We start from the raw sequence: 5,332 nt of genomic DNA, 5'->3' as shown, positions 1-5,332 counted from the left end.
AGCTAAGGTAATCCTGCCTAAGGTGTGGTGCTCAACGTGGAGTTTGAACTTGGCTTGGCCTGGGTGAGTGCCTAGGCAGCTGAATGTAGTATTCCCCATGATGAGACTAGTAATCAACTCCAAGTAGGACTCCACTGTGAGTTGCTGAGCTGCTTTTGGGTATGTGGACTGCTTCCCATATCTAAAAACAGCTTTGGGAATTGTCTCCATCTTATGGCATGCTTGAACCCTGTGTGTAACCAACTCCTTGTCCAGCCGCCTGCCATGCTCTGCCCAACTTGGGACTTTCAATGGACTTGAATGAATGGCCTGGCCTGTGGTTTGGTCAAATCTGAGCGGTGCCTTTTGACTTGTCTACTTTGGACTTTTCAGCCTCAACATTCAACAGCTGTGAGAGTGAAGAGAATTTCCAGCTCCAGTGGGCCAGGAGGAGGAGGCACATATGAATCCAAAGGCTGAGGTGTTTCCACCCAGCCTCTAGTGCCTCACACCTGGAATTTGCATGTTTCATATCCACAGTTTCTCTGGAATTGGGACAGAGAAGGGTGGGTCATAGTCTGAAACAGCTACAAGAACCACTAAACATTTTGGGGGTTGTGGCTCAGACTGGGAAGCCTAGTGTCAGTGAATGTGGCAGGAGACACACAACTGCTTCCAGCAGTAACCAATTTTCCATTTAATGAGCAGTAATTGAGGTTGGAGAAGGACTTCCATTATTGGGCACCTCCAATCGTTGGTTAACGACATGAGCACGGTCAATACCTGTATGATGAACAAAAGCACAGTGAGTACTCAGGCACAAGCCCTCATAGAGGTGAGAGAACAAAGGATTACTGATGTCAACGGCTCCTGAAAGTTAACTATGGGAGGACCGACAACCATATGATACCAAGGCTCTGTGAATACGATATATCAGAACATCAACAGTCGTCTCTCTGGAATAAAAGAGGTGTCTCCCTCACAGTTCAGGATGTGTGCATCTGGAAACAAATGTGAACGGAGTGTCAAGCCAACTGAGAGATGAAACATCTAGGGTCCAGAGTGAAAGCATTAAAGAGAGTAGGCCACATGGATGTGTAGGCAATGGTGAAGAACAATGGAAAGAAGAAAACAGGGCTTTCCTTCTGATAGTCAAGGAAGTATTGGAAGAAACAAATGGCACGGAGCCAAAGCTGTAGAGGAGAGTCGATTAGAGGAAAGGGTTTTGAGATAGGATTCCTTAGGGTTAGAAGGGGTTCCTTGAAAGGAGAAAACCTTGGAGAGATCTCAGTGGGGTCTCCAGGGAGTTGCCTGTTTCCCAGGACACTCTCTGGCCACCTGCGGTTGCTGAGACTTGAGACCCCTCTGAACCTGCACTCGCTGTACCACTGGGGCGAGCCTTCATGAACTCTTTCTCAGGGGAGAAGGAGGCATGACTCCAAACCCCTGCTCCTTGTCTATCTCCTGTCCGATGTCTTGCAGATACAGTGAGCAGCGGCCATCTCTAGAGGTATCAAAGGCCCTTTGCGTTTGAGGCCTCCCCTTACTGCCTATCCTATCCCGGTATCAGATTTGCCATCAGAGGTTTCAGTTCCCTGTCCATCACCATGTGCTGGGTGTTGGATATGCAACATGACATTCTGCTTTATGGGTTAACTTCTAGCTAGTTTTAGAACCCTACTCACATGGCCTTCCCAGGAACAGCAAATTGTGCACCCTCTTAGACCACAGGTGGAAAGGGAAGACCCATTTGGAGGAGATCATGATTATGGCCAGCATGAGACAAAGGCCGGACAATCCAAAGCTCGAAAAGTCCACTGAGTTGTGGCTAAACACATTCTACCAGCCCTCTCCTATCTCAAACTGCACTGCGAATAGGAGAGCTTAACCAGAGTGGAGGAGGTCCTGGGACAAGGGCTCAAGATGTTTACTTCTGACACCTGATGAACCAGGGTCATCCACGATCAGTCAGTGACAGAAACCTGCACCACAGAGGGTGGTTATATAGGCAAACAAATTCCCAGGGATGGTGCCAGCTCAGCTCGAGACAGCCCCAACACTGAAGGGTGGGAGTCAATTGAAACCTCGGGTGGAAATTTAGGTCCCAGCATCCTAGGTGACCAGGTTGGCTGGAATGGAGCTGTGAACCAGATCCTGACTCGTTACACACTGATTCTTAGACCACAGTACAGCCAGTTTCATCAACTGCTCCCAGTCAGTTGCAAAGTCCTGGTCATGACCAGCAAAATGAACCCATAATGGGGAGGCATCATGGGGATGGATCCACAGAATGCCCTCCACAACTATTAGCTAGGAGATAGCACCACTGCCATCATCTTCATGGGCACCTACCCCTACCGAGTGTGAATCGATCACATGACACTCTCCTTCCCCATCCCCTCTGTTAGTCCAAAGTTGAGCCTGCCTCTTCTTCAGAACATTTGGCCTCATCATTTGTGTCCTCCCTACCTCTCAGCCGTCATCTTGTGCCCCACGAGGACAAGGTCTGGCGTAGCCATGAGGAGTGGTTTGAGGCTGCCTGGGTGGGATCAGAGTGGTGGCCTGGCCTGGATCAGACTGACATAGAAAACCCTGTGGTAGCTTCAACTTCCTTCTGGCAGATGGCAGCCAGAGTCTTCAGCAGTGAGGCCAGAGTGGCTTTCTGAACCCACTTGAAAGGGTCCAACTCTTGAATTCTGGAGAAAACAGGGATACGTGGTGGTTCTCCAAGTGCCTTCAGTGAAATGGCCAGGTGGGGACCTGCAAGCTTCTCATTGCACGGTGACCTGTGTTCCAAGTTCTATTGGTCTCCATTATCAAGGAAGAGACAGGTATTGACCATGGTCATGTGGTTAACCAAAAGATTGGAGGTGCCCAAAAATGGAAGTCCTTCTCCAACCTCAAACACTGCTCATTAAATTGAAAACTAGTTACTACTCAAAGCAGTTGTGTGTGTCCTGCCACATTCACTGACGCTAGGCTTCCCAGTCTGAGCCACAACCCATGACATGTCTGCTGGTTCTTGTTGCTGTATCACACTATGAACCTTCTCTGTCCCACTTCCAGGGAAACTGTGGATCTGAAACGTTTTATTTATTTATTTATTTTCCTGAGCCAGTGGTCCTCTCGGTTGACTGTTGATAGTGGGATGGTCCTGCTTTCCCTGCAGACCTTGGGCTCGTCAATCTGAGCTGCCAGCAGCTGCCTGTCATAAGAGATGCCTCTAGCTCGTGTGGACCAGGAACAGGGGGCAGAAGTGAAGCCCAGATCGAGAAGTCTCCGCCCAGCCCCTAGCTAGCACATTCAACTTGGACTATTACTTGTCTCAACAATTGTAAGAGTATAGATTCCTGTTTGTCAAACTATTGCCTCTGGGTATTTGTCTTAAAGCAGCACTAGAGAACCAATACACTGCTCTAGATGCAGAGGCACAGGCAGACCCAGCACCTCATTCAGCATTCGTGTAAGTGACCCTGTGCTTGGGCCAACGGCCTGCCTATCCTTGACCTCACATTGGAGCACTGAGTCTCATATCACGTTATCTGGTTGGTCACTGACTTCGCGTTTACTCCAACTGCAGCTTACATTGAATTTTCTGTTTCCAGTTTCCTTGATTGTTTAGTCCAATACTGGTTTTCGAGCTGACATACAATGAGGTCCCTTGTTTAAATGATTGTCAAGTGTACCGTTCGGTGCATTAACCTACCGTCTCAAGGTTGGCAGCCATCACATTGTCTACGAGCAGAGCAAGGACATCGGCCCAGACAGAAACTTGGTAGTTGAGAACTTCTCTCTCTCCCCTCTGCCCCCTGCAGCCCCTGTATTCCCATACTTCACTGTCTGTGTTGGTGGATTTACCCGCTTTGGATTTTTTCATTCAAATGGCATCCTATGGTACATGGCTTTTAGCGTCTGACATCAGTCATTTAGTCATCGATATTTTTGATGCTCGTCTAGGTGGCCCGTGTGTTAATCCAAAATTCCTTTCAATGAGTGAACAGTATCATATGCATGCAGTATTGGGTTGACTTAATCAATTCTGGACAGACATTTGGAAAGTTTGTTTCTTTTGACTTCTGTAGATGGTTCTGTGATGTGCATTTGTGCCCACATGTTTTTCTGCATGCCTGTGGTCGTGAAAATTGCCAGGGGTTGGTGGACAAGTGAGGAGAGAATTCAAGTATATGGAATGTGTGTTGGGTGAGCTCAAGAAGCAGGAAAGTGATGGGGGATGAAGAGGTGGGATAGGGCTGGAGAACTCCCAGGTGCAGGTGAAAGGAGTCAGGAGGGTCAGGAGGTAGCACTGGTGTGAATTAGGAGGTCGGGAGAAAAGTGATGAGCCCTTGTGTAACAAGAGAGAAGGTACTAGGGTGAGGATCAACAAGGAATGGGTAAAGAGAATCTCCAACAATGACGACAACCTTTTATATACCTAACCCCTGTGGAAATGAAAGTCTTAGGCACTATGCTGCTCTACCAGGTTGCAGCTGACTGCCCAGGAGCCACTCATTGCCTTGTCCAGGGTGATAAATTGGTGTATACATAGGATCCACGTGTGAGGCCATCTTAGTGTCCTGAAAGCTGAGGTCCAGGCTGAAACCAGGTTTTCTGTCCTGTGGAGTGGGGTGGATTGCTGTCACTGTGTCTGGTATTGACACGATGCATGGAGAGCTGCGAATATGGCAACCCAGGGGGATTTTTAGTGAGGTTTTCAGTCAGGTCGGGGCACAAGTTAGGTTATGCAGGCTATGAGCTCACTTCCTAGACAATGGAGACCAATAGAACTTGGAACACGGGTCTCCGGGTAACAAGATCCTGGCGGCTCACTGCCTGGCTGATTTCACTAAAGGCACTAGGTGAACCACCACGTATTCCTGTTTTCTCTGGAATTCACGAGTTGTACCCCTTGAAGTGGGTTCAGAAGGCCACTACCGCCTCACCCCTGAAGACTCTGGCTGCCATCCGCCAAAAGGAAGTTGAAGGTACCACGGGGTTTCTTAATTCAGTCTGATCCAAACAAGGCCACCACTCTAATCAGACCTAGGCAGTCTCAAACCACTCCTCATGACTACGCCAGACCTTGTCCATTTGGGACAACAGATGAGGGGCTGGGATGTAGGGAGGTCACAAGTGATGAGGCCAAATTTTCGGAGGAAGATGCAGGCTCACTTGGGACTAACAGATGGGATCAGGAAGGAGGGTGTATCATGTGATCGATACAGAATCGGTAAGGGTAGGTGCCCATGAAGATGATGGCAGTGGTGCTGTCTCCTAGCTAATAGTTGTGGAGGGCATTCCGTGGCTCCATTCCCATGATGCCTCCCCATCATAGGTTCATTCTGCTGGTCATGAC

The sequence above is a fragment of the Orycteropus afer genome, unplaced genomic scaffold, assembly GCF_000298275.1.
Source record: "Orycteropus afer afer isolate SDZICR_OR568_19922 unplaced genomic scaffold, OryAfe1.0 scaffold00768, whole genome shotgun sequence".
Taxonomy (NCBI): Eukaryota; Metazoa; Chordata; class Mammalia; order Tubulidentata; family Orycteropodidae; genus Orycteropus; species Orycteropus afer.
Note: the sequence above shows the minus strand (reverse complement) of the source record.